Below are 19723 nucleotides of genomic sequence, written 5' to 3'. Positions count from 1 at the left end.
CAGACAGCCAAAATAAAGCTGCTTCAAGTCACAGTGGAGGTATGGTGTTTCAATGATGCATGCATCCTAAGAGTCCAGAAGCCATACCAAAGCCACGCTCCAATTCTTAGGGCTGGAGTGTGGCTTTGGTGTGACTTCTGGACTCTTAGGACGCATGCATCATTGAAACATCAGACCTCCACTGTGACTCGAAGCAGCTTTATTTTGGCTGTAACAGGCCGTTGTTTTGTTTCCATTTTAAAGGAATAGCCATGGTGGCAGAGGAAGAAATGGGAAATGAACTGCAGAGCGTGGGAAGTCCAGGCTCAATCCTTTTTCCTTCCACTGATGGCCCGGGGCCCTTTCACGCTGTACAATTATAATACTTTGATTCCTTTTTAAAGGTCATGGTTGTGTTATACATTAAACTACACTACCGGTAGTTTGTAGTTTGGCTCAAAATTCTTAATACTCCTCCCTAAACTGCATACAAATTTCCTTGGATGGAACCATCACAGTTAAAGTATGAAAGATAGCTGGTGAAACTGGCATCTTCAACTTTCTACAGTACCAATGTACAGTAGTAGCTTGTGCCTTGCTTCTGGGGGGCATTTGGTTTGGTCACTGAAATAACAGAATGCTTGATTACAGAGGTGTTTAGATGCACAGGGCTCTTGCATCCTTTTAGGAAGATGGAGTAAGGAGGCTATTCTTGCCTAGTATGTTGATTCTCTGGCCTCATTCCCACTACGATATAAATCTCAGCAGGATTCAAGGTATATGACCCTAGTTCCCATTTCAAATAGATCCTGATCCTTATCAGATCGATTTCAAAGGGGAAAATGTAGGGTAAACCCCAAAACACTGAGGTCTCCTGACACCACTTCCAAAGTGGTGTTTTTGGGATGAATCATTTTATTGTAAAACAAATTGATTCATCCTAGTGGAAACCACTGGTGGATTCGCATCTGATGCCGGTGACAGGGAAATGGCAGGGTCAGCTGTAATTGCCGTGCCATCTTCCTGTCACCGGCCTGCCTTCCTTCCTTCCTTCCTTCCTTCCTTCCTTCCTTCCTTCCTTCCTTCCTTCCTCCCTCCTCCTCCTCTCCCTTCTTCAATCAGCCTGCCTGCCTACCTGGGTGCTGGTGGCTGGGGCCTGGAGGCGGCAGCCCTCTCCTCCGGTCCTCCTCTTCCACCTCCTCCATCTGGAATGTTCCCTGCTGCTCTTATACTTCTCTGTCCCATAGGCCTACCTCAGAAGGAGGCTGGGGCAGAAGGAGAGAGGCAGCAGGCCCGGTGGACGGAGGATGGAGGACGTGTGTCTGTGTGTGTGCCTCCGTACTCCTTGCCTGCCTCTCTCCCCCTCCTTTGCGGGGGCCCAGAGGCAAGCTGGGAGTACGGAGGCACACATGCATGCATGTCTTCCGTCCTCTCCACCATCCTCCGGACCTGCTGCCTCTCTCCTTCTGCCCCAGCCTCCTTCTAATGTAGGTCTATTGAGGCAGAGGAGGCCGGGCAGCAGAGAACGGCATGGAGGAGGAGGAGGAGGAGGAGGAGGAGGAGGAGGAGGAGGAGGAGGAGGAGAGAGCCAGCTCGCCGCCACTGCCACTGCCTCCAAGCCCCGCACCAGCAACCAGGTAGGCAGTGAGGGAAGGAGGGAAGGAGGAGGAGAGAGAAGCAGGGAAGGAAGGAAGACCCTTGAGGGTCCCTCTGGGGCCAGTGCCACCCTTGGATCGCTCAGTCCAAGGGTGGCACTGGGGAGGGAGACACTTGGAGGAGGAGGAGGAGGAGGAGTGCCAGAGAAATGGGGGGGGGGAGATAGAATGGATCGCAAAAGCACACTATTGCAAAAGCAAATAGTTGCTTTTGCAATAGATTGATTTTGCAATCAATTCTATTTCCTCCCCCCCCCAAAAAAAGATTCCCCTGTGGGAAGGGTTTGGGGTGTGTGTGAAGAGCTGTCACCTTCCCTGGCTCCTCCAGTGGGAACAACAAGTGTTTCCAGGTAACAAAGCGGTTCCAAACAAGGTCCCTTTTCATAGTCTGAACGAGGGGCCTTTCGGAACCACTTTCATTAGCAAAGCGGAGTCAGGTTCCAACGCAGATTTTTCTGCAAGTGAGAATGGGCCCTCTATCTGGGATTCTCTCAAAGAAATGACTGATGGGCAAAGTGAAGTGCTGGTTAGGGAATTTATGTTCACTTGAGCTTTGATTAAAAAAAAATCCTAAATGGAATGATCTTCCACAACACTCCTAGATTAATAATTAGGACAATTGGTCAACCCTTGGGATTATGACATTTCAGTATCGGTTTGGTCCTGCTTCAAAGCGTGAGAATTATTTTATACATGCTTGTGTTTAAAAGACAGCACAGCCACAGGTGCTAAGAGAATAAAATTAAACCTATGCATCTGCATTAATCCCTCGCCATACTTTGAGATACTCTCCAATTTAAGTTGAAGAAAGGTTTGATAGTAAAAGTTCTTATTTTACTGCACAAGATAACTAAAATACCTGCATTTAAAAATTAAAGAACCCCCCCCATGTATTTCTATTGCCCATCATTTTCTTCTTTTACAGACTTGCACAGTTTTTTTAAAAAACAAACGAACCAGCAACTGTAGTTACACAGAAAATAGGCTCTTCTTTACCCTTGTATAATAGGATCAATTAACCAAATTAAATATGGGTTACTTAACCCATTTTAATGTTCTTACTATAGATTAGAAGGCTCTTTTCAGATTAGTTCTATGTCCAATTAAGGTAGATCTTATATTCTGAAAAGGTATTACTCTAATCTGTTTAAGTGTCTGAGCAGAAACATTTTTGTTAGTCATTTTATATTATATTTTATATTAACCGAGATAGCTTTTTTAAAGGAAAAGGAGTATGATTCTAAAGGAACTTTTAAATTTCCTTATCAAACATCCCAAGAGCTCATTCTTACTGATGAAATGCTACATAAAAAGTGTGAGAGAAAAGAACAACATTCAGATTTGTTGATCAAAATGTATTTTGGAAGCATTTGTTCTCAAGTGAGCATATTGAAAATCCAGATATAGCCCATGGAAACAGGAGGAATCAATACTAAAATCAGATGGAGTTAAGAATAAGAAAAAGTTAACATCAATAAATGTTGACCAGAAGTTGCAAGTGAATATATGAGGCTGAAATAAGATCAAGGACATGAATACATAATAAGATCCAAAATGTGGGATGGGATCATAGGTTTCCTGAGATTGGAAAAGTTATCTTTGGAGTGTGAGATCTGTAGTAGCCCCGTTTTCTCAAACTTTTCTCTGGTCTTCCAACCATTTTGAAATATCACTCCCTTCAGTCTCAGCTAATGTGGATAGGAGTAACAGATTCTGAGTGAACCCCAAAAACATTTTGAGGGTACTGGGTTTAGAAATACTTGCCTAGCTCCACTGACTATACATCAATGGCCACAAGCTACTGTCTTTTTCTATGTCAGAGGCTCATGGAAGGGACTCTTCATGTCTCCTTCGCTTCTGTTCCCTGAGTTCTGAAAATTCCTTTTGGGATACATTTCCCTAGAATCCCTTCAACTAACTTGTTTCTGAAAATTGTTGTCCAAAAAGGTTTTTGCCAAGATCTGCTCCTTCACTCCAAAAGTTGCTCCAATGAAATGAAGATTCTCTGGGATGTAGGAAGCATGAATTTGTAAAACTTAGATGGGATATCTTACAAAACCAGCACCTGCCTCAGAATTTCTCTGGTAGCAGAACACCAGCTACATGCCAGATGATGCTAAACTCCCACTGATTTACTTAACAGTATTTGTCCATGAACTAGCAAAAGAATACACACCAATATATGTTTGTATCTTTACTTTTAGCAGCAGTCAGAGGTTGTTACTAAATTTCAAGGAAAGACTAAGGTATTAAAGAGACATGCGCACAGACAAACCTACCTCCCTTTAACCTTTACACAGTAACAAAACTACCACATAACACAGACAGAAGCCAAGAAAAGAAGAAGAATTCTCCTTGAGGGATGTACCTATTCGGGGAACAAGTCATTAAAAAATACTTACAGATACTGAAAGCAAACAAGTATAGCTCTTGAGAGGAAAGTGAGCAGATCTTAAAGCTGCCAATTTCAAAACTGGTGAAAGACCAGAAACCTGTTAAAGGGCAAATAAAGTTCCATTCTTTAAAAAAGAAGGAAATGATGATAGCTACTTGTTTAATTTTATGCCTGGAATCTTTCAGACAAATAGATCTGTGAGTATACCTTGTGAAAAATGTAGTACTGTAATTGCCAGCAGTCAACATAGTTTACTAAATTACTATTGAAGACAGATGATGCATTTTGGTTAAAGCATTGGTTCTAGATGAGCAAGTAATTCATTTGATTTCATGCAGTATATAGAAAGTGTAAGTAGCCAACAAATAGATTGCATGCAGGAGGCATTAGTAATGGAAAGATAGACAGGAAAGATAACCAGCAGCAACATTCCAGAGACGTGAATGCTGGTCAGTTCTTTCATTAATTACTCAGACAGAGCATGTTGTGATGACACAAAACAGAAATATTAACTCTTTAAAGAATATGCTACACATTTCAAACTGGAGAGCTAGCAGGTATCTCATGGAGATTTAAACCGGGGATGGGAGAATTAGGATTATGCTAATATACTTCAATACACCTGTGAACAACTACACATCAGAAGCATTACAGCAAGGTAATAAAAGAGAAAATAGACTTTTTGAGTCTTCTAACAGAACTATCACATGGAAACAAATAATAGTATTGCTAGAGTAGATAAGATCTTACCCAAACCTTTGACATAAATTGCCCATTTCTGGCATTACAACTGAACAGGGAATTCTTACTTGTGTTAAGGTGCATCTGACCTTGAATGCCATCCCATCCCACTGTATCCTCCCACTCCTGAGCTTATGCTGACTAGGAAATCTGAAGGAAGCCTCTATGTATGTTCAGTTTAACATGCTTAAAAGCTTCTATGTGCTGGGAAATTTGCTAAAGCACGTCTCAAGAAGGCCAAGGCTGGAGAGGAGAGGGATACTTGAAGTAGGCTCAGCGCACATGGCCTCATGCTGATACGTTGTTGCCTGGATTATAGTGACCCTAGGGTGAGCCTACCATGGGCTTTTCTTGGCAAGAATTCTTCCAAGGGGGTTGGCCTTTGCCTTCTTTTGAGGCTGAGAGAGAGCAACCTGCCCAAGGTCACCCAGTGGGTTCCCACATCTGAACAGAGATTCAAACTCTAGTCTCCCAGAGTCCCAGACCACCACTCAAACCACTACCATAGTGGTTCTCACTGCCAATATACACCATTCTAAAAAGCATCTTACTTTATTCTATTGATCCATTGCACTGGCATGAAGCACTGGATTTGTAACCTTTAGTTCCATATTCCACCAAATTTCCATTCATACCAAATGACAGGTCCATTACACTTCACTGATGGGAGAAGAATGGGAGAAGCATTCAGGATGTGATAGTCTTTGCCCTGATAGTGTGAATGGGATGGGATAAGGACAGGAGCAATGTGCTTTGCTCCTGTCCTTACCCTCAGTGTGATAATTTCCATTGTGATATTAGACACACCCTGTTTCTGAACCAAAAGAAGGGTAGGATACAAAAATGTTGAACTGAGCAGGTTAAGTAAATGAATCAATAAAAGGTACTGCACCTAGAACAGACATTAAGCTGACTGGCCTATACTTGCTTTGATTCCTTTGGATTCTATTATTATTATTATTATTATTATTATTAGAAAGGGTGTTACAATGGCCATCTTCAAGACCTCTAGTACTAAGACTAATCTTAGAACCATGGTACAACTGTGGTTCAAAGATCAGTAATTTTCCATTTGTTTGCTTTCATCATGGAAATATGGCCAAGCATGCCTCTAAGGCTGAGAGTGTGTGAATTGCCCAAGGCCACCCAGTGGGTTTTCATGTCGAACGGAAGTCAAACCCTAGTCCTAGAGTCATTATCCAACTCTCAAACTATTATATCACACTAGCTATACTTATACATTTATTTATACCCCCCCTTTCTCCCAAAAAGGGAGCCTAGATGACTCACTGCTTAAATTAAAACAAATTACAGTATAGCCAACAGTAATAAAGACTTTAAAACAATTACATAAATCACCCCATTAAAAACAGCACCAATTTATACGTTTCAAAGTTATGTAAAACATAAACATAAACATAGGGAGGCTCCTTGAGGGTTCTCATAATATCTGTATACATCAATGGATGTTTTCCATTCTACAAAAGCAATGCAGCCGAGGCATTTGGAATTTGGAAAAGGACTTTCTAACATGGTAACCTTATATTTTCTTACCTTCTCTGTTCACAGGGCTTCCCTGTTCTTCATTAGACATAGGATCTTCATTATGCTTAACCCAGAGGGAAGAGAAAGTGGAGCTACAATCTCAAAAAGTCTCTAAACTACAAAAACCTTTTGCAAGTTCAGACCTATGGCTAGAGAAGGCTGTTTGTCCTGCCATTCTGCTGGGGAAGGAGTGCAGGGAGGAGAAAGAGATGGTGGATTGATGAGCAGGAAGGAAAAGGGAAAAGAGGTGTTCCTGTTCACTTATGCCTGATCCACCCATCTCTGGCTTTGGCCTGATCACTGCTGGCATGCAGTCCCCTCAACAGAGGACACCCAAGGGAGTGCAACCAGACTTATTTATTTCCACAGCCCTACAAGGAGAAGGGGGACTTGAGCGCATGAGCACTAATGTCTGTGGTAATTAGACATGCCTGTCACCTACATTTTTTATCAGTTTCCTCTTTTGAAGGAAGGTGTGTAGGCAGAAAGCTATTCAGGATTTTTCCACTTCTCAGTGAAGCTTCAGGAGTTCTCTACTGTAGTTGTTTTTGTTCTGTTTTATTTTGCACTAAGAATCAACCATAATTGCATAATGCATATGCTGATGGCAACAATGCAGGGAAGAAGCTTTCACATATATAACTGCAATTCATTTCTGCTGATTGTGAAAAAATATTTCCAGTAGGAAACCAAGTTTGGAAACATTTTTGTTTGTTTGTTATTTGCCTGATTTAAGTTATGTTTTCTACAACTTTGAACATCCGATTTTAAGCTACATGCATAAAACATATTACAGACATACTTGAACACACTGTGTGCTCCTGACAGACTCTGAGATTTGCTGTGCTGGGGAGCAAGATACATTTGCTGGGGGGGGGGGGCATGGATCACCTTTGTGACTCCTTATGTATTGGCTATCTCAAATGTACACAGTTTCTGTTGTGTGAAGTGGCCCTGAGATAGGTGGATGAATACATTACAACAATAGGAATAAATTATATTTGCCCTCATAATAATAATAAATAAAACTTTTATTTCTATCCCGCTTTTCTGTGACAAGACATTCAAAGAGGCTACAACATGTTAAAATGCACATTTACAAATTTATGTCCCAAATTCCCCCCCTTAAAACAGGATTAAGCAAATTACAATTAAAACATCTATTAAAAACACAATAAAATACAGTGAGGACAGAGCGGTGGGGCTGATACATGATGTGGGGGGCAGTCATTCTGTGGCCGGGCACTTTTATTCAGGAAAGGCCTGCCGGAAGAGATCCATCTTGACAGCTTTTTTAAAGCTGTCTAAGTTGGCAATTTGACGGATCTCGTCTGGCAGACCGTTCCATAGTTTGGGAGCAATTGCAGAGAAGGCCCTCTGGGAGGTAGCAGTTAGCCTGGTTTTTAAAGGCTGCAATAGATTCCTCCCAGAGGACCTGAGGGTGCGGGGTGGATTATATGGGAGCAGGTGATCCCTCAAATAGGTTGGACCCAAGCCATGTAGGGCTTTAAAGGTTATAACCAACACCTTGTACTGTGCCTGGTGCTTGTACTGTGTCCTGTGTACTCATGCTTTCTCCAAAGAGGCAAGGTTGTCAGAAATGGGTTTCTCTTAACAGAAAAAACCTGCCAAGTACCTTAGAGGCAAAACAGATGGTCCAAATAAGTAGGTTTCCGGCCAGCTTCGAGGTGGGGCATTTAGATGATGCATGCCTCAAAGCCAGCTGGAAACCACTCCCAAGCCATGCTACGGGAGAAAAACCAAACTAAAAAGGAGCTGGATTTTTCCACTTCTTTCCAGAAAGTGCACACATTCGCTTGCACATCTAAATGCCATGATGCAGAGTCACACTACAGGGGCGCTCTATCCAAACCCTAACCCTAATTGTGCATATAAACACCTTGTCACATGAGCGCATTAGAAGGGATGAAGCTGCCATGCCCAAGCAGTGAAAGTAACAATGCCCAAAAGAGAAACCATGACACCTCTCATGGAGATAAGTAAAGCATGCACAAACCAGACAGTCAAAGAGAGGGCATGGGGTGAAGAGGGGAGTGAAGGGGGGCGTGATTGTACCTTGCCAGCATCTGTATGGGCACACAATCAAAGCATTCTTTACAGATGGCCATCAGCCTGTTTAAAAACCACCAAAGAAGGAGACTACTACACTCTGAGGGCTAAACATACCCAGCTCCCTAAATCACTCTTCATAGGGCATGGTTTCCAGACCTTTTACCATTTTGCTCACCCTTCTCTTCTCTGGACACACTCCAGCTTATCAGCATCTTTTTTTAATTGTGATACTCGAAACTAGACGCAGTATTCCAGGTGAGGCTTGACCAAAGCAGAACAGAATGGCACTATTACTCCCCTGGATGTTGACACTATACTTCTATCGATGCAGCCTAGAATTGCAGTGACCTTTTTAGCTGCTGCATCCCACTGTTGACTAATGTTCAACATGTGGTCTACTAGGACCCCTAGATCACTTTCCCATGTAGTATTGTTAAGCCAGGTGTCCCCCAACCTATATATATGCATTTCATTTTTTCTGCCTAAGTGCAATACCTTACATTTCTTCCTGTTGAGCTTCATTTTGTTAGTTTTGGCCTAGCTTTCTAATCTATTAAGGTCACTTTGAATTTTGATCCTCTCCTCTGGAGTATTAGTTGCTCCTCCTAATTTGATTGATAAGCATGCCCTTTATTCTTTCATCCAAGTCATTGATGGCCACTTCTCTCCAAGATGAAGAGGAGTCATTGCAATTACAAATCCACCTAACAGTTGGATAGTCTAGCCCACATTTTACTAGCTTGCTAGCTTATTAGCAATGATAAATTTAGATTCAAGTAATCATGTATTCTAGGTAAGTTTTATTGCTTTTGTACATCTGTAACTGGATTAGACAAGAAGATAATAACACTGTGGCAGATATTATGTGTGCCCCCTCCAAACTCGACCATGAATCACAACATTTCTTTAAACTGGTGATCACTCACATGCAAGTGAGTGTTTGCAATTCAAAGTCATCACAAAACTATATAACCTGGCCAACATCAATGTTTCTTCTTCCACTTGAGGTCAAGAGAGAGAAGGATAACTTTTTAAAAAAATGATGGCTCCCTCAGCAAACATAAAACACCTAACTATTCATTTAGATTTAACATGGGATCTGCTGGGATTGTGTAAAGGAGAACAGTTTCTGTAAGATACCACACTATTGTTCCAAATAATGCAATCTGAAGCATCAAACAAAAGACTTTACAATGGCAGAAAGCTTTTGGGAAACATTTGCTAACACTATGCTTATTTGAGAAAAGAGAGTGTATGGATTTCAGGGGTATGTGAACAGTGCAAGATCTATGCAAGGCTTTTTCTGAGAACAGACATCTCATAAAAAAGGAAAGCAATACAGGTGGAGTCTTAAAAGGGAATGTTTCTAAAATGAGTATTTGTTCATTGTGAAAGGTTGGGTGGGATACGAAAGTAGTCATAAATTATGTTGTACAATTACCAAGCAACTCTTTGTGATTTTTTCCACTATGTTTGTCTTCAAATAGTCCTTCCCTGTGGGAATAATCCATTAAGGGCCATCATTGTGCAAACTCCTTTCTTGCCTGTGGGGCTTGTTTGACACCCTCACATCAGCCCCATTGTGAAAGGGATGATGGTGGCTCAGCTAGCCTGAGATGACAATCAAGACTTCCACCGACACCACTTTATTAAAGAAACCTAAGCTTGCCTTTACCATCCTGTGATGGCAGGATAATTACTTCTTACAAATTAAAAAGGAAGAGAAGAGAATTTCAGCAGAAAGGGCAAACCAGCCAAAAGCTGCCCAAAACAGAGAGGGCCTTTATGCCTCCACACAACAGCACCTATTGTTCTTGGCAAACCTTGAAATCTGTTACCTATAGCCTTATTGAGAAGACCTGTTTGGAACAGCACAGATTCCAAATGGGTAACTCACACCCCTGTTTAAAAGCCACTAGCCCCCTCCTCTCCCCATTAAACAGATATCCTTTTCAAAACAACTTAGAAAGGGTGGCAAGGTGCCAGGTCAACACTGGGCTGCCCCCTCACAGCAATCACTCGTCATGTTTTCAGTTCACATTTGCTATGGCCTAGGTACTGACTCGAGTGCCAAGCAGCTTGCAAAACTGCATGCAAATTGGGGGGAAAAGGGAGATTTCATCAATGGGGGCAAGTGAGAGAGGGGTTCAGCTAGATCCAAAGATATACTCTTTGATTCAATAACTATTTTGAGCATATCTGCTGTAATGATGGCTAAAACTAAATTGTATAGTGTGTTTTAAGAAAAAAAAATGTTGCACTGAGTATCCAAGCCACACCTATTTCTTTCTCTCTCTCTCTCTAATATGTCATCTTTCTCCCAACAGGGGACCTAAGAGGAAGTTACAATAAAGTTTAAAACCTGATACAATTAAAAGCCCAGTGATGCAAAAGAATTTTTTTAAAACAATTGGCTATCATGTTGAAATATCCACAATTTAATCAAATACAACTTTTTTAAAAGTGCAAAAAAGTGTAAAAAAAAAAAGAACTCATCTGTACACCCAGTTAATTTCCAAATGCCTGTTAAATAAAAAATGTCTTCATCTGCTTGTGAAAAGAGAGCAGAGGTCAGCCTTGTTTTCTGTGAGAGGGAATTCCACAACCCAGGAGTAAACTTAGAATAGATACACTGTCCCATCTTCCTCTGATAAGTACGTATCTTTCATGTGTCCTCAGCAGATGGACCTGTGACAAATGGCAGAAATATTAAAACTCACTCCCTCATAGATCTCAAGATTCTGGCTGGCTCACTAAAGAGTTATGGTCTTTCAGATAGTCTGGATAGGGCTTCAAAGTCATAACCAGCACAATGAATTCTGTGGGAATGAATTAATTAGCTAGAGAAACTATTTTAACAAGCACATTGCATCTTTGTTTCTACCAGGGCAGTGGTTACAAGCAATGGCTGCTTCCCAATCCAGACTTCCTCTCTATTTCTGAACACAAAAACTTGTTATCAAGAGGGCCAGGAGGATGGCTATGTGGTCATATATGGTCTGCTTGTCTAAAGATTATATAATAAGGGGCTGTCCAGTTTGTCTGTTTTCTTCTGAAACAGCCTAAGAAACCAAAACTATTTTATCTCACTTCCCACATGTCCTCCTTATCACTTACTCCAAAAAGCTCACGCTACCAGCTTCTTTCAGCTAGTCTCAAAGGTGCTACAAGATCCCTTTGCACCCAAAAAATTAATTTGTTATTATGTCTTTCATATATTCTGTAAATGTATTCCAAAAAATAAAGGAATCAATCAAAAATTGAATTTATGTTATTAAACTAGAACAGTTTAAAGCAAACGGATCCATGTTTTTGGTATTCACAGCTTTTACATAGACCCAGTTGACTGACAACAGTAATTTTCTGCTTACTAAATCTAAAGTATGATTTATTACCTGACACACTTAGCTGTGATTAATTCATTCAGTACACAATCTCTGTTTTGAAACTAGATTTAAAATATAAACCTCACTGCCCCAACATCCAGCCCCAATTTTTTATAGATTTTTGTTCTCTTCCATTATCTTTTGTACTGTGAAGTCGAAGGCTTTCATGGCCAGCATCCATAATTTTTTGTGGGTTTTTCGTGATATGTGGCCATGTTCTAGGAGAGTTTATTCCTGATGTTTTGCCTGCATCTGTGGCTGGCATCTTCAGAGAATATGGCCACATAGCCTGAAAAACCCACACAAAACTATCTTTTGTATTATTTGGCCTGATGAAAGAGTTCTGTAGAGCTCTAAAATTTGTTCATTTGTTTCACAATACTGTAGAATTTGAAGTTTGTCAAAGACACAGATTAAAAGCATGGTACAGTGGGCCTTTCCCTTATGTGGGGTATCCATTCTGGATTCCCCTGTGTAAAACAATGGGACACGTGCATGCGGTGTCATGTGGTGCGCATGTCATGGCCATGTGCACCATATGTTTTATTGTCATGCAGCTTTAGCATAAGCTTGAAGCTGTGTATATTGTGCCCACGTACAGCGCGGGCACACTATATAAATCCAATTGCTAGTTCCAAACAGAGTAGACTCACTGAATCAATTGCTGAATGGTAAGTCAACACTATGTAAGTCACACTGATTCAATGGGTCTTCTCTAAGTGGACCTTGCAACTAGATGTCAACTCTGATTTAAGATGGAGAAAGGAAAAATGGGAGCAAAGAAGTCAACTAACTTCACCTTGGGCTCATTAAAATTGTGCCCTTTCACAAAATGAAAGATGGCCTCCCTTCAAAGTACTGTACTAGAAACCTTTCTAACTGTAGAAAGGTTTTGACTTTGGGCATGTTTTCCAACTTCAGCCAGAAGTATTCAGCTCCTTAAAAAGATATGATAGTTTTAAAAATACATAACAGAATAATGTATCCCTTCTTCTAAAATTCTTCTTTATTCTCAAGAACTAAGAGTTTTAGAACAATGAGGAATAGTCCCACCCCGAGTTTAGTTATTAATTAATGCCAGGAATTCTTTTCCTGTAGCTTGCATCCATTGCTCCAGGTCGGATCAATAGGTGGAGGGGGCAGTTGAATAGCTAATAAAGAAATGGGCAGAAGAATAGATAAATGATCACTTTCTGGGTGGTCTAAAACAGGGGTCGGAAACCCCTGGCCCGCGGGCCAAATCCGGCCCGGGGAGGCCTTGGGACCGGCCCGAGCCCAGTCCTGCCGCCGATTGGGCAATTGGCGGCAGGACCGGACCTCTTGAGCAGGGCCTTTGGCCTCTCGCGAGAGAGGTCAAAGGTCCCGGTCTCTCACGTGAGCGGCCTTTGGGGGGCCGCTGGCCTCCTCCCTCCTTCCCAGCCCCCATGGAGGTCAGGAAGGAGCCCCAGGGGCTGCCGGTGGAAGCCTCCTTCCTCCTTCCCAGCCCCCAAATAGGCTGGGAAGGAACCCGAGGGGCTGCCCGCAGCAACCTCCTCCCTCCTTCTCGGCCTTCATGGAGGCCGGGAAGGAGCCCGAGGGGCCACTGGCGGGGGCCTCCTCCCTCCTTCCCGGCCTCTGTGGAGGCCAGGAAGGAGCCCGGAGAGAGAGGCCTGGGGCTGCAAGGGCCGTGGAGGAGCCCGCAGAGGCGGCAGGCCGCTTCCGGGGCTCCTCCTCAGCCCATGCAGCTCCAGGCCTCCCTCTGGAGAGAGAGGCCTGGGGCTGCAAGGGCCGTGGCGGAGCCCAGGAGGCGGCCTGCCCAAGCCCTTCCCTTCGGCCGAAAGGGCCCCTTGGAGCCCTTTCGGCCAAAGGGAAGAGCTGAAGGGAAGGGCCTGGGATGGGTGCCCAAGCCCTTCCCTTTGGCCTCCCTCCCCTTCGGCCGAAGGGAGAGACCAAGGAGGAGAGGGCGGGCACACGCCTCCTCCTCCCCACGGGCCTTCAGCAGACCTAAGGTGTCCTTCACAGGACACCTCAGGCCTGGCGAAGCCCCGAGGCTCCGCCCCCTGCATGCGACTCCGCCCCCGGAGGATGGAAGCTCCACCCCCGGCATGCGGCCTCGCCCCAGGAGGGTGGAAGCTCCCCCCACCTTCGGCCCCCCAGTTGTCTGAGGGACAGCAACCTGGCCCCCGGCTCAAAAAGGTTGCCTACCCCTGGTCTAAAATATTACAGCACATCCTATAGGACAATAGCTTTGAAGAACAGAAGATGAAATGTAAGAAATGTAAAATATCCATTAGAATTACTGCTTTGAAAGCATATGAACTGCAAGTAGGACATTAACTTAGATAATTTCATCCCTTCTTTATTTACCACTTTGTCCAAAGAAAAACAATCATATTAAAAAAACCTCATTATAGTTCAGGTCAAGAGCCTTTTCCTTTTTGTTAGAACTTGAATCAACACAAATCGCCACACACCACTATGGTTGCCTTAGGATACTGTGCCTCACAGAGATTCAGAGCCTCTTCCAATTCATCCCAAAAGAACCTTGAGCTCCCAGATTTGTCAAGGTGGGTTCTCATTTTTGCGACCAAGCGGAGGGCACATAACTAGCTCATCTTGCTTGCCCCATCAAGGGAAGTGGAGTGTGAGCATGCATACTAGAGCCCGAAAGATGGTGAACTATGCCTGGGCAGGGTGAACCCAGAGGAAACTCTAGTGCAGATTCATAGTGGTCCTGAAAATTACTGTAAATAACAGCCAAAGACCCAGATTCCCCGGTTCAAAAATAGCATGATTACTTGACCAGTGCTGTTGCTATAGTAATGAAATATAGAAGCTACCATGACTTATTCTCTAAAGTTAAGACACCTTTAATATATTTTTGAAAATTAAGCATCTTGCTGATAGCCAAATGACCAGCTCACTAAAGATACCTGATACTTAAAGATACCACAAAGTGTTGTGAGGCATCCTGAAATACTAAAAAATCTATTATAACATAGCTTCAGTAGACTAGTGTCTACATTGTCAGATGCATGAAGTGTTACAAACTGGTACAGAGATATACACAATTGTATATGGAGAAAATATGACATAAAAGAGAAATGAAATAAAGAAATTACAGAAATGTTCCGGGGTAGCAAAAACAACAAAGAGAAATATAGCACTAAGGATGAATAAATTTCATTTGACATATGCTTTTGTGGATTGTAACCCACTTGATCAGGTGTAGAAAAAATTATAGACAGATCAGTACACTAGAGCCTCCAGGTCTGAGCGATTATTACGGCAATCATTTAGAAAGGAGTGTTCATAGCAACACAAACAGTAACACTCATATGTTGATGGTGACAGCCATCTGACAGCTTTTTGCATTATTTGTAGGACAAACATTCCAGTAAGCAAAACAATAAAGGGAAGTTAATAGAGAGAAAGAACCAGATTCAGACACCATTGGGAGACCATTCAATTAAAGTTAGTCCAGTACTTACAGTTACCTTGTTCAAAAGATACTTACCTTGTTCAAAAGAATTAAAAAGACTGACTGCTGAATCATGTCGCTCAAGAACTGACATCCTGGGCCAGGTCTTGGTGGCCAGCCACTTCTGTCTACAAGCCAACTGTGACATTCACTGCCACTGCAATACTTTGTTGTTGTTGTGTGCCTTTAAGTTGTTTCTGACGTATGGCAACCCTAAGGCCAACTAATCATGGGGTTTTCTTGGCAAGATTTGTTCAGAGGTTTGCTATTTATTGCCTTCTCCAGAGGCTGCGAGCATGTTACTTGCCAAAGGTCACCCAGTAGGTTCCGTAGCGGAGCAGGGAATTGAACCCTGGCTTCCAGAGTCACAGTCCAACACTCAGATCACTACGCCTCACTTAATAAAACTGGATTATTTCTAGAGTAATTGGGCCTTGTATACAGAAAAAAAAGAAAAGCAATTTTTATAAAATGAATTGTATACGTGTGTTTGTTATTTTAAAAATGATCAGGACTTTGGCATTTTTAAGTGGGACTTCTTGGAAAATAAACATAGAGAACAGAATATTCTGTACAGAAATATTATTGGTCACTGGGACTGAAACAACATTTTTAGCAGTAATAAAGTAAAGCAACTTTCAATTGTGCTTTTTTTTTTTAAGGACACAGCACAGACAACCTGGTTCTAGTTGCACTGATTCTGTCTGGGGCAGAATTTGTAAACATAACTTTTTATAACCATGTACCTCCAGCTAGTATGGCTGACAGCATTGTCAGCTGGGGGATTCTGGGAATTAGCTTAAATATTATGCATGCTAAACAAAGAACAAGAATGATCCAGTTGTAAACACCCCTGTAAATTACACACCAAATACAATTTGCCTGTTCAGAAAAGACTTGGCTGGAGTTCCAAACATATCTACTGGGGAGTAAAACCCTTAAAACTCACATGAGTAAATAGACAGAGAAATGAATGTGCTGTTGGGAAGAGGAAAAGAAAAAAGGAACGACCAGAGATGGACCTGCACAAATAAAACCCTTTTTGCTAAACACCCAGATTTTAATCATTTCCTCACTCATTCATTGCAATATTGTAAGCAATTCTGCAAACGGCACAGCAAACAAGAGACATGTTCTGCCTGGCAACCTACACTGCCTGTGGTGAGGACCTCTTGTGAAGGGATAGTCAGTCACAGATGTATGCTCCAAAACAGATGGCCCAGTTTTTAGGTCTCCCTTCTGTCTTTTCCTGCTGGCTGGTTAAGCAGCAAAGTCTCCATTACATGCCAGTTCCTAATGTCTAGAGCAGGGGTGGGCAAAATGTGCTCCACAGGGCCATTCTTGTAGCCTCTGGGGGTCAAAATATTTTGTTTTGCTCCAAATGACAGAAAATGATCTCTATGGGGTGCACAGGTCATTTTGTCATATTTGAAGATTCTGTCAGAGTCAAAGCAAAATTTTGTGAAATTTCATACACACACCCCACCATTTATTTATGTATTTATCTGCCTCAAAATGTCCCAAAATCTCCCCTGGGGTCCAGGAAAACCCCCAAACATGTCTGCATATCCCATAAAGGGTGTTTGGGGGCAAAATTGCAACTCATACAAATGAAACCTCTCTCCAAGTAGCCTTACTCAAAGGCACAAATGGTCAGGGTCAGCATTTTTTTGCCTAATTAAGCATTCCCAGGACCAACAATCACTTAGCCCCTTGGCATTCCAACTCCCCAGACTGAAATCTTTACATTTTCTTGGCAAGTTGTAGGCCACAGCTACATCTCCTCAAGAAGATATTTGTTACTGGCCAAAAGAAAAGTTTCATAACCTACCAATTAAAGCTTGCACTTTATTTGGTGACCATACAGATGATTTAACAACAACAACAAAAATTCCTCCTACCTCACCAAGGATTCTGCAACAGATCAAAAAGTTCCACTCCTTGCACTGAAGGTGTTAACCAGCTTAGCAGCGTTTTGACATTTGCATAGTTGTAACACTGCTTCGTGAATGGCGATGATAACTGTGAGCCCTTCACTAAGGTTTCCCCTTCACAGTCATGATCACAGTCTGTACTTTTCTGTTTTGCTTCTAATTTCTGCCTGGCCTCTCAATTTCTCCTTGCTTCAGATGAACACACAGCCATCTCTCTATCTGCTAAGTTAGTTGAACACTTTGTTAGACTGGGAGAAGTATCTCTAAGCAGATGCCACTGCCCCCACACACACTGGGTGACACCAAGTCTTGGTATGCCATTTCATTGGTGCATTGGTGGTGTGTGCCTCCAAGTCATTTTTTACTTATGGCGACCCTGAGGAGAACCAATAATAATAATAATAATAATAACAACAACAACAACAATGATAAAATTTATTTCTCTCCCACCTCTTCAATAAGATCGAAGTGGCTTACATCCATAAAAACATATAATGCAATAAAATAAATCCCTTTATCCCCCCTTCCTTAAAACAAATCCACATGATTATAATACAACAAACATTAAAACATACAGTTAAAATCATTTAAAACAGTAATAACAGAAGCAAAACATCTTGGTAATCATTGGGGCAATCCATATCAGTGGAGCTGGGTCGATCAATCAGGGAAGGCCTGCCAGAAGAGATCCGTCTTGATAGCCTTTTTAAAGCTGTCAAGATTGGCGATGTGTCGGCTCTCTTCCGGCAGGCCATTCCATAATTTAGGAGTAGCAGATGACTGCCAGCCTGGTCTTTATTGGCTGCAGTAAGTTTTTCCCAGAGGACCTAAGTGAGCGGGGTGGATTATATGGAAGAAGGAATTCCCTCAAGAAAGCTGGACCCAAGCCACGAACAGCTTTAAAGGTTATTACCAACACCTTCTACTGTGCCCGGAAACTAATAGGCAGCCAGTGAAAAGATTTTAGACCTGGTGTTATATGGTCACCTTTAGATTTTCTGGAGACTAATCTGGCTGCCATATTTTGTACTAATTGAAGTTTCCGAACTAGGCACAAGGGTAGGCCCATGTAGAGTGCATTACAGAAGTCACATTGTGAGGTTACCAGTGCATGTACTGCCGTTTCCAGTTCCCCTGGCTCCAGGAAGGGTTGTAGCTATCAGCCAAAGCCATCATAGGGTCTTCTCGGCAGGTTTCCTCAGATGGGGATTGCCGTTGCCACCCTCTGAGCATCTGAGAGTGCAACTTACCCCAGGTCACCCAGTGGGTTTTGATGCTCAAGTGGGGAGTCAAGCCCTATCCTCCACGGAGCACAGCACTCAAACCGCTCACCACATGCCTCTGAGGAAGCAGACTGAAGTCTACGAACGCTCATGCTGCCAACTTCTTCTTTTAGTTCTGTCCCAAAGGTGCTACAAGATCTCTCTACACTCCACCACACTGGGCCTTCTCTGTCAGAGAGCTCTAGTGCTGTCTCGAACTACAAATCCCAAAACTCCTCAGGCAGTGAGCCATGGCAGCTGAAGTGGTGTCTACCGGAGTTCTCTCTGCCATGTGGATGCAGCCTTTCACAGCTTGAAAAACCCCACAAAGGATTGTTCGACTCCAAGATGAATAAAGTAAACTGACGGTCTGCACTGCAGAAAGAAATGCAGTTTGATACCACTAGAGCTCTCCAGCAGAGGATTTAATTCAGAGACATAGATGCTGAAACAATCCAGTTTGAGACCACTTTAACTGCCTTGAGTCAATCAGGAGATATTCCGGGAACTGTAGTGTTTGTGAGACATTGAGCCTTCTCTGTCAGAGAACTCTGGTGCCACAAGAAACTACAATTCCCAGGATTTCCCCCAGCACTGAGCCAGGCAGTTAACACACAGTCTCCAAAGTGGATTGATTTCTGCAGGGTTAATCTGAAATGTCAAACTAAGGGGCTCTGGTGCCCCAACAAACTCCAGTTTCCAGAATCCCATAGTGTGGAGCCAGGGCAGTTAAGGCGGTATCAAGTGGCACTCTTTCCACAGTGCGGATGCAACCCAGGATAAAGAATAAGAATAATATAAAAAGAGCCCAAGAAGCTGACCCTCAGGCCAGAGGTGAGGAAGAAGACAGAGAGGGAAGCATGGGAAGCACTCTACCTGAGGAGCCCCTCTGCCACAAAAGGAGGGAGGAGGAGGAAGGCAAAGGTGCCTGAGTTTCTCTCTCCACGCGCGCCTTTTCCCCTCCTGAAGGAAAAGGAGAAGAAAGGAGCAGCAAGGAGCAAAAGAGGCAGCAGCAGCAGCAGCAGCAGCTCCGCCTCCTCTTCCTCCTCCTCTACCCACAGAAGCGCCTATACCTTCCTGCTGCTGGGCTGCATATGGCCCCTGCTTTCCTCCCGTCCGAGTGGAGACTAGAGGGAGAGCAAAGCCAAGCAGCAGCAGGGGAAGGGGAAGGGGCTGGGCGCCACCCCGCAGCTCCTCCATTTCCCCCTTCGGCCCATTGGAGCCATCCCTCCACTTTGGAGCCACACACTCAGGAGCCTGGAGTTACAGTTCTATCAGTCTGCTCTCTCAACA

At 43.0% G+C, this 19723-nt stretch overlaps 1 protein-coding gene across 2 annotated transcripts in view; it reads right to left on the bottom strand.

Moving 5' to 3' along the window:
* The window catches only part of LOC149286008 (beta-1,3-galactosyl-O-glycosyl-glycoprotein beta-1,6-N-acetylglucosaminyltransferase-like), a 45531-nt gene extending 26081 nt beyond the window's left edge, over window positions 1-19450 (bottom strand). For both annotated transcript variants that reach the window (XM_089494588.1, XM_089494587.1), the window contains exon 1: window positions 19307-19450. The gene's annotated coding sequence lies outside the window, so the exon portion shown is untranslated. The remainder of the gene's footprint in view (window positions 1-19306) is intronic.
* Window positions 19451-19723: the final 273 nt, after the last annotated feature.

Source organism: Sceloporus occidentalis, unplaced genomic scaffold (assembly GCF_023333645.1).
Source record: "Sceloporus occidentalis isolate IW3139 unplaced genomic scaffold, rSceOcc1.0.p SCAF_73, whole genome shotgun sequence".
Classification (NCBI taxonomy): Eukaryota; Metazoa; Chordata; class Lepidosauria; order Squamata; family Phrynosomatidae; genus Sceloporus; species Sceloporus occidentalis.
Note: the sequence above shows the minus strand (reverse complement) of the source record. Positions and strands in the feature narration are given on the sequence as shown.